Genomic DNA, 10990 nt, shown 5'->3' with positions numbered 1-10990 from the left:
TTTCTTTGCTAATAAAGTATCGATACAGGGACAGCAGATATCGATATTTTGTTACAAAAAACTTCCAGTCCACCAGATGGTGCGGTTGAGCTTTTTCTCTAGTGAGGTCAGCAGAGGTTAGGTCAGCACGTGGGAAAGTTGATCATACAAAGATGGAGGAAGAGAAAGAAATCAGGAAAGCACCATCTGCGTTTAAATCAAACGTCTGGACGTATTTTGGATTTTTTAACAAGGATGGAACAAATGAGATGGATATGACACACGGGATTTGCAAGGTGTGTCGTATGAAAATAAAGTCCTCTGGGAATACTACGAACATGAGGGCCCACCTTACACGGCACCATCCAAAAATAGCATTAACCGAGGATGGCAAAGCTAGCTCTGAAAAAGCAACTGAAAAATCAACCAACGCTGGACACTCTTAGCTTAGCAAAGCTATCTTCCAATTCAGAGCGAGCTAAGAAAATAACACAATCTATCACGTACTTCATCTGCAAAGACCTGCGTCCTTACAACATTGTGGAAAACGAGGGCTTTTCTTACATGCTCAAGACGCTGGAACCCAAGTATATGATACCATCACAACGTTTTTTCGCTGACGCAGCCGTACCCAATCTCTACATAGACGTGAAACGTAAAGTTGAGGCAAGTTTGAGCACAGCAGAAAGGGTTGCATTAACTTGCAACGCATGGACCTCACGGGCTGTGGATTCATATGTGAGCTCATTATCTCACAGTGGACTGGCGACTGCTGTCTTACGTTCTCCAAACTCGAACATTACATGAAAGTCACACTGGAGCGAACATTGCCAATTTCCTGCAAAATCCAGCACAGGAATGGGGGATTACCGACAAAAATCTGGTGGTTGTCACCGACAATGCTTCTAATATGACAATTGCCACTCAGCTAGCGGGATACCTGCATGTGAAGTGTTTCGCCCATACGCTCAATCTGGCATCACAACGAGCCTTAAACCTGCCTGCAATAGCCAAAGTCTTGGGAAGAGTGCGGCGCATAACTGGGTTTTTCAATAGAAGCACAGTGGCAAACCACGCTCTGGAGCAAAAACAGAAAATATTACAGCTCCCAACTCACAAGCTTAAGACTGATGTCTGCACGAGATGGAACAGTGCTTATGACATGCTCCAGCATTTCCTTGAACAACAACCTGCAATTTGTGCGGCGCTGCTGTCTCCCGAAGTCAAAAAGAGTAGCACAGATATCTTTACTCTAAATGAGACAGATACTGGGAACACTGAAGAAATTGTCCGGACCGTGAGTCAATGCAAGTCGCGACTACTGTGATGTCTGAGGGAAAGAATCCTACTCTGTCTCTCGTAGCGCATCTGTTGCATGACGCCCAAGACAACATTGGTGACACAGCACTGGTCAGAAACATCAAGCAAAGTATCAGTCAAGATCTTAAGAAGAGATATGCCAGCACAGTTGAGAGGAACACCCTCTACACAGCATCAGCTCTCGACCCACGCTTTAAAACCCTGCCGTTCCTGTCATCAGAGGAAAGACAGGCAGCGTACTCGGTGCTTACTCAGAAGTTAAGGGGTTTTTTTTTCGCTGTGAAAAGAAGGTTTCTTCTCATGCAGTGAACAGCGGACACTAATGTTTTTGTCACTTTTTTACGGAATCAAACTCAAAGTAAGGTCAGTACTTCCACGCTTTAAACGCTGCACGGTCATATGCTCTCCTGCACTCGATAGTTGATCTGCATACAGCTGTTGCCATGAATGTCGCACTCACTTACGTCATTGTCGTGAGACACACTCGCAAAAAGAAGTTTTAGTAATGCAGTAACGCAGCGTGCTTATGGGAAAGTAACAGTAATCTAATTACCTTTTTTGCAACAGTAATCCCTTACTTTACTCATTACTTGAAAAAAGTAATCCGATTACAGTAATGCGTTACTTGTAACGCAATTTCAGATAATCCACAGTTTGTCTGGTGGCCTTTAGATATAAAGTAGATGTAAAGGTTTGCATTGCATTGGCTGAATTTTACCAACCTTGAAGTGACTGGTGCAGCACACCAAGTTCTGGCCAACCATTGTCAGTCACAAGGCAACTGTACAGCCTGTCACTACAGTCACAGTCTGACTTTGACTGACTGCTGTCACTGTCAGACAGATTGGTGAAGGCTTGCAAATAAGTGCCAGGTAGTTTAGAAACACACAGATTGATTGCACTGGTTGATCAGCCAATCAGTATAAGTCTGTGCCGATGAGTGCAATACATCTACGATGCATTTCTTTGCAAGAAAGAACTTAAGTGGTTACCAACCAGTTGCATGCTTGTTATATTTATATATAAAAGTTAGCTTGTTGAGATCCTGTGTTAATTTGTAGTTGAATCACTGTTCTGCAGCAACTCCATCACTGGTTGGGGAGGAATTTCTGAAATTTTGTTTCACATTGATAACGTTCTGCCTGGACTGAATTATTGTGCATGTAGACAGCACATATTTGAGGTTTTCTCCAATTTATCAGAGTTGACCGAATCATAGACCATCTCTATCATGTTGCCATTTTATTGCAGTCTTCAAGCACTATCGTTGCTCTGAAAAGTGGTCGCTGACCCGGTCACCTGATCAAAGACGCCAAAATCACTGCACATAGAATAATTTTGGTTTTCCGATGATTTCCAGCCAGTGTGATCGTAGCATACTCAAACTGAAAGGAGCTGCTGACACCAGAGGACCCCATGTTTTTTCTTGATCAAAGAAGGTAGTAGCCTACTGGTTAAATGCTCTTCATCACCATGGATTTTTTTTATGACTAGAACAGTACCAAAAATAATCATACAAAGCATGATTATTTTTGTTAAGGTATTATCAGTAATAGAAATGGCATGATTAATTTCTTCAACAGATGAGTAGGATGTCACCCCGTCTCACCCTTACAAAGCAAAGTAGACAGTTGATCTTTGATGAAGATGAGCTGTGTCATTTCTAACTTACTTTAACCGACATGTCTGCTTGATGGGAGTCATCTGTCAAAATCTGTCCTTCTCATACTCCACATGCTGAGCTGTCTAAATGAATTTTTTGGGAAAATGCAAACACCAGGGAGGCCCAGCTAAAGCTAAAAATATTTACTGTGATGGATTTCTATTATTTGCATGCACACTGATGTGTCTGTATTTATGTTTTATTACTTTGACTTTGCTCGTTAGCGAAATATGAAAAAATAATACCTACTGCGCAAAGTGTGCAATGGATACTAAAAATCAGTCAGATTAAAAACCAACACAGATTTACACTTGAGAAACTAAAATGTACGCCATTTTTTAAATCATGTAGTCACATTCACAGATGTGTTCTGTCAGCAGAACAGCATGGTCTGTTTTGTTTTTAACAAGAGCATGAATGTCAAAGGCTCACACTGTATAAAACAAAGTGAACCAATTCATTATGTTCCACTGACTAAAAAAATTAAATGCTCCTCTGCTATCACAATGAGGGCTGTTTCCTTTGTTGCCTCTGAATCACTTCTTGGCTTGGCTTGTCCACTGGGAGCTACCAAGACTTGTAGCTCTGTTTGTCCCATTCATTTGCATTTTTCTACTGCATTTAATTATCACACAGAGTGCCCATTTACAGAGATAATGAGAGGAAGACCAAAAGCAAGGAAAGCTTCCCATTCCAGAATTAAAGACTATATACAATAAAAAAACAAATCCTGCAGTATGCGCATTCAGTTTTCTTCCATATGTTCTCCAAAAAGAAAGATAAAGCCTCAACAGTCACATATTACTCTTTGCTTGAGCACTAGAAGCCTTTATTGGACATTGCAGAGCACAGACATGGATTAATGAGGGGATATAAAGAGATCTGCCTAAATTAAAGTTATATTTCAGGCTCCATTCCTTGAAAGATCTTCTGAAGTATATCAGATATCATTTTCCCATAGAAAGAAACAGTGACAACAGAAGAAATTACAGTCTGAAAGCTGTATCAAGTCAGATGTATTCGTTTTGGGTCTGCACTGTAAAAACTTGCTTCAATCACCTTTCCTCGGTCCTCACAGTAGATATTTTATTTCACAAACCTGTGAGACACTTAACTGTGTCATAGTAAACTAGTTACGTTTGAATAGAGAGCTTGATTCATGCAAACAATTAGTTTGAGGGAGCCAAAATATAGTAAATAATAAGATGGATGAGTTTTAATAATGGGTACATCATTCTGTGATTTTACTACAGCTGCTACACCACAAGTGTAAACACTTTTATTGCTGTAGCTGTTTGACAGTAACAATAAATAGAAAGGGATAATATGTGAGTAACTATCTTGCTTGGTTTTTTTGGGGTTTTTTTTCCTGTTTGTCTATTTATCTTAAAAACAACACATTTCAGCAGTTTAGGGCATTCTGTGAAAACTCAATCAGTGCCTCCTAATTCAACCCACCTAATTTATACAACAATCTTATTTCATTTAGTAGACTTTCTGTTTTCCTAATTTCCAATATTTTTTTCTCATCACTTCACAAATAGAGGACACTGACATGCTTACAACTGAATCAATTTTACACCCACTCCAATTGTCACAATCTATATGAGTTATTAAGGGATATAATGAATGTAAAAGTTTTTCTAGACTACATAAAGACACTGAATTCTCTGTGAAGCATTTAAATCCAAAGTGCAAATCTTGAAATTTCATTTCAAAATATCTTAAAAAGGAAGGATTTTATAAAGTAAGGAAATCACTTAGTTAGAGATACAAGAAAAAATGTCTTAGTATTGATAATTTGTCATAATCATTCAAATAATCTAACTGAAGTGAAGTCGTTCCTTCCCTCCAGCATATGAAGACACAGATGAATTGATACCAGACGGCGGCAAAACTCCTGCCAGTATGTGATGAAAAAAACAAAAACAAAAAGAACATGTCTTGGCACCAATTTTTTCTTGGCATTCATCTAGACTTGTTCACTTCATTCAACTAATATGAAGTGTATAACCTTTGGTTGGAATGGCCCTCCTCAGCCTTGAATGTAAAGCAGGGCTTTGCCAACTCTCTTGACACCTTACAGTGTACTGAGGCGTGAGATTCTGCTGCTATGTTGGCTCTTTCTATTTCCTCAGCCAATTTCAGCCATTCGCTGTGTCAGGGAATTTGCATGCAAACACTGCATATCTTTACTTGTCACACAGTGTAACGGACATGAATTGTATGACATTTGTCCCTGAGTTAAGCCTGGAGACAGATAAAGCAGCTGGAAAAAAGTTCAAGATTGTCCGAAAAAAACAGGGGGGAAAATACCAAAGGTAGATAACTCAGACTCCTTGTTTCTAGTTGTTCTCACTACAAATTATAACCATGCTTCTTGCGATCAAACTAACCAAGCTAACGTTACTTATTTGAAAAAAATGCTTAATGATTGGTTTCTTAAGTCCTAATTCATTAGTTACTGACATAAAGGTATAGAAGACTGATGCTAAAGGTTCATATAAACAGGTAAAATGTCAGCCTCTCGAAGACTGCAAAAAGTACTGAAGTATTTCTGGTGTTTGGAGCTTCGGTGATTTGGTGTTTTCTCTGATTTGGGTAACAGGCAGTGTTGCCAACTTAGCGACTTTGTCGCTATATTTAGCGAGTTTTCAGACCCCTTAGCGACTTTTTCTCTAAAAAAAGACGTGAAAGCACGTATCGCTTTTACTCTCAACAAGCAGCGGGTGCTGTAATGCAGTCAGTTCTTCTTTTACTCTTTTACTCTTATGCTGTTTTGTGGATCACAAGGTTTAAAACTACTTATAAACACACACACACACAAAGTAACTCCACCAGAGTGCCTATTTCAGGTTACTTTTGCCGGTCCAAGCCCGGGTAAAGGAGCAGGGTTGGATTTGTGACATTAAAAAAAACAATAATTGCTAAAAGAAATTTAATTTGCAGTTCTAAATAAACTCTAAATGCATTTAGGACGTTTTTTACTCACTTTATGTCTCTTCCACGATGTTATTTCTCTCTCCAACAACATAGGTTACAATTAGATTAGCATGACCAATTATGCAAATTAGGCGATGACGTCATTTAGCGACTTCTAGCGACTTTTAGGACAACCAATAGCGATTTTCCTTACTGGGGAGTTGGCAACACTGGTAACAGGATAAAGTCGCAATGAGTCAGTGAGTGAAGATTTTGTGGATGTTATTTTTTTTTCTTTAAAATGTGCTATGAGGGTGAGCCACAGTTCAAATCAATTGCACCATGTTTCTTCCATAGACATTCCAAGTTACTACAGTAAAACTGAACTTTGCCGGAAGGAAACAAAAACAGTTCAGCCAGCTCCAGGTTACACATCTGGATTTAATCATTGTTGTTGGGGCTAATATAGTGGATTGACTGAACTGAAGCCATTTCTAGGGCTATGGGTCAGAACCCCAGTTGATATCACCAGTAAAGATCCTCAACATGAAAGGTGGGTCAGCTTGACCTTGTTTGTTCTCAGTGGAAATTTGAGATCCATGATGAAAGAACAGGGACACACATGCTTAGAACAGCAGTCCCCCTTCTGGAAGAGGTGATCAAGAACTGGGAATTGGCCAAAAAGATTGTATTTCTATTTTTACAAGAACCGTTACTCCTCGTAGAGTATTGAGAAGTTTTTAGTGAAACTTGGACACAATGACCTAATGGATCTTCACTGAAAGCATGCTCAAAGTAAAGGTAATGTTTGTTTTTTACAGCAACATAAACCTCTGAATTATTATGGATCATGAATTGTGACGGATGATGTATTACATTGCTGACATTCGGATTTTACATAGTACTAGTTAACAACAACAGCCATCTCAAAACACTTAAGAAGGTAAGATTTTTGTAAGGTAATGACCCTACAATATCAAAGGAACTACCGGAAATCTAACTTGGAAAAGGTGGGGAGGAAGAAATCCCTTTTAACTGGAGCAGAGCTCCAGTAGAACCAGACTCGCGGAGAAGCAGTCATTTGTAAGGATCAGTTAGGAGGAGAATGAAAAGAAAAGACTTAAAAAAGTGATGCTCACTGCAGAAGCATGGTAGACTCTCAAGCTAAAACAGGGTTATATCGATGTAAATTGGATGATATACATGTTGAATATATAATCAAATGAATATCTGAGTTTTCAAATATATAAGTACAGCAGATGTTGATTAGAAACCATGGAGGTAAAGAAGACTCCTCTTATTTTAGGTGAGAAGATGAGAAGATGTATGGTAAGTCAGATACTGTTCTAGTATATCTTGGCTAAAGCAAGGGCATCTTTTCATCTAGTTAACTGGAATATAACATTATTTCATCTATCTCACTGTAGACCAAGATGCATGCATCCATCCATCCACTTCAGGGTTGTGAAGTAGCTGGAGCCTTTCCTAACTGTCATAGGGTGAGAATGGGGATGAACACCTGGACAGTCTGCAAGTCTGTCACTCTAGCTCAGTGGTTCCCAAACTTTTTTTGCTGGGCCCCCCTTTATTTTACAAGAAAACACGTGTTTGTGAACTAAAAATCAAGAATGTGGGATACTGTTTGTCCGTGATTTAAACAGCCCAGCGCTGCTCCCGACAAAGGGAAAACCAATTCTGCAGGGAGACCTACCTCGGCACTTGTGCAGGTGAAGCCAAAGGGAAGATTTGCTTCAACATATTTTCTAGTCTTTGGCTTAGAATGAAGTTGGTTTGGGAACATATTCAGAGATGCTTCATCTCCTGCTTTGCGTTTGTGTGGGCGCCCCGTGCTAGCAGTGTCCAGGCGTTGTTTTGTTATTTCCCTTTTCATGCCGCGCCCCCCCTGCAATGGCTCTGCGCCCCCCCTAGGGGGCGGGCCCCACACTTTGGGAAGGTCTGCTCTAGCTTAAGATTTGTAAGAACAAGTTACATTTCAGCATCTGTGGAAGTCAAATGGCTTTTTATATCTTTCATTGTTTCATAAGACAGAACAGAGTCATGTAGCTGAAATGTTTTGTTAAAGACAAAAAAGATATTGTGCTTGTCCTGATTGGGGTTTAATTTTTTTTGTAAGATGTGCCAATCAAATGGAGTAATGCTGAGTTACCCGTCGAGTTCTCTGGAAGATTACTCATGCAAAGTAAACACAAAAGCTTTGTCTTTGACAGACAGTGCAAACTATATTACCACAGAAAACAGAAAGGTTAGACATTTATCAATTTCTTCTCAACCCAGAAAACCATATCATAGAAAGAGAAATAATACCAATAATTACAGGTATTACTTCTCTTTGTGTTTAGCCTTTGAAAACATCAGAAGATCTTCTGTTGTTAGTTATAGCACCTTTCTCACAATTCAATCTGCTGACCTGATAAAAAGGAAAGAGAAAAACGAATCCTTTGTTCAGTGGGACACTAATATCTGTACTTCATACGGTACCTTTTCATATATGAGAATGGTCAGTAAGAATGCCAGAGAGATGAATAAATCATGACAATGTACAACCTGAGAATACCAAACGACTCGGGAAAGGATGCAACTATAATCCGTTCGCTTCAAGCTGGTGTCTCCTTTTTACAAAATTCTTGTCACAGAAGAAAAGTGAATTGGTAATCACGCTTGTATCACATTAAAAAAAAATCATGCCAATTCTGTAACCACATAAGAACATTTGCAGCCTCATCAATAAGTTAGGAAGAAAATTACACCACATTAACTGAATGGTATTTGCTGAATTAATTGAATTTGAGGTTTATGAATTAAAGAGGAGCCATGTACATTATAATCCTAAATTCACTTGACAACTTGGGCGTGAAACCCATTTTCTTCTTTTTCTGTAGCTCTGAGTGCAGCGCCTGATCATGTCTCTATACGTTAGTGCAACTGGATCTGACTGCAGATAAAATGAACCTCAGAGGAAGCAAAAAGGCAGCAGAGGATGGTCGACCTCATTCATTAACAGATAACTGCAGAAACAGATATACTGGACTGTATGCAAATGAGAAGAGAGGGCTGTATTACACACACACACACACACACACACACACACAAATTCTTCAAACCTTTCTTGCGTACATTGCAACTGAGGATTAATTATACAGTGACTTCCTGTTATGTTTATAATATCATTCACTTTTTGGTATTGTGACCTCACCAGACTCAGTGGGTAGTTGCTTTGCACTCTTTAATGAGACATGAGCAAGTACCCTCTATAAACGTTACTGTATGAACACACTCTTTGTACGCTGTTTGAGAAACGGTAGCAGTTCTCTTAAAACAGATGAGAAATAGGCCATAGACTCATGCGTATTTATATCTGCATTGCAAATAATTTTAAAAAGTGTTCAGGATGAATTTGATGAGCTTAAGTAGCACTATTGTCGAAGGCTTTTGTTCTGTGGCACACTATCTGGAGATTGCTTGTAAAAGAAATAAAAAATGTCAGCATTAGTCATTTTGCCAAATGCTTAGACCTACTTTAACCTACTGTATGTTCACACATTGATGCCCGTAATTAGAGGGCTCTCTAAATAGCACAGGTGGTTGGAAAGTGCTACATGTGCCTTCATCCACCTGTTTTGCAACCTGCTATTTTGCTCACGTAGATGATGCCACAAGGTACAAAGTTCAGTATAAATCCAGAGCTGTAGTGATTAATGATGTTAAAAAAATCCAAAACAACAGCTCTCATGACTGAGGTTAAAAATAGCAGTGCTAATCACAGTGATGTATGACAACAACAGCTTAGAGACTTTCATGAAATCAAAGGTTTGTCTGAATGATGCGGATGTGCAGAGAGAAGCAGATTAGCAAGTTACGAAACAGCTGAAGGAACAAACAGAAAAAACAGAGTCTGATGAAGCCGTGTACTGGACAGCATTTTACATCATGGTTTATTAACATCTTAAAATTTAACATATTGTTGATTAATATTACATTTTCACAATAAACATGATTTTAATTTGCAAAGGAGGACGTGATTTACAGTAATGGGTAATACATACAAATACTAAACAAACCATCTGAAATGTATAGAGGTGCATGGGGCTATTTTGTAACAGCTTTGTATTGTTTAAATTTGATTTAATGAAACTAAATGCAATAGATGGCTGAATGTAATGTGCTTTGTGCTTTGACGCAATCATTTTCAGATTACTTTCTGCAATCAGATGCCTGCAGGGATCTAATGAACTGAAGTAGTCGCTTTTCTCTGAGTAGAAAGAAGCTGAAGATTGCATTCACGATGAGGATCACCCAAAATTGAGAAATGCAGACTAATATACCATAATCACATTAATGTTTTATTTTTATATGCATGCCTAGGTTGGGGACTGTTTAATGGTGGACTTCTTTTTCCAGTTGAACGCAGTTAGACTGAACCACATTACAATCAACAGAAAAACTACATTAGCAGAACATTAGATACAGCTGATAGATATAGATGGATGTAATGTCCTTTTCTGCCTCTTCTCAATGAAAACGAAATATTATTAAACAAAATAAATATTTTAGCGAACAACAAATCACAGAACACTTTCTAGAGAAAATTTATTTTGGTTGATTATCTTATCACCTTTGTAATTTGTCTAATATGTCACATGGTTATTTCGTTGTTTTGCTGTTGGATTCCTTCTAAAATGTATTTATACCCGTTAAGTTGAAATATTAAATGTTTGTCATTTTTATGTTTACCATTTGTACATAGTTTTAAAGAATTCTTTCTGTCCTTCCCTCCCCAGATCCTTAAGATTCTGGGAGGGGGGCGGTAGTGTTTTTATCACAGGAACACCCTTGTTTGATGTTGGCAAACTTCCGCCCCTTTGTATGGCTTCACTGTGTTATCTAGGGTGAACCATCTAGGGCAGGGGTGTCAAACTCAAATACACAGTGGGCCAAAATTCAAAACTGGAACAAAGTCGCGGGCTAACATTAATATTTATTGAAAAACAAAATCTTCCTCCAGATATAAGAATGAATCTCTTCTTATGGACTCAAACAAGTTTTGCTGAAAAACTGAATATGGAACAAGCAAAGCTTAATACTAAA

The sequence above is a fragment of the Pundamilia nyererei genome, unplaced genomic scaffold (assembly GCF_000239375.1).
Source record: "Pundamilia nyererei isolate P.nyererei 1_Seehausen unplaced genomic scaffold, PunNye1.0 scaffold00020, whole genome shotgun sequence".
NCBI classification, from domain to species: domain Eukaryota; kingdom Metazoa; phylum Chordata; class Actinopteri; order Cichliformes; family Cichlidae; genus Pundamilia; species Pundamilia nyererei.
The sequence above is the reverse complement of the archived record's forward strand: the minus strand, read 5'-3'. Positions refer to the sequence as shown.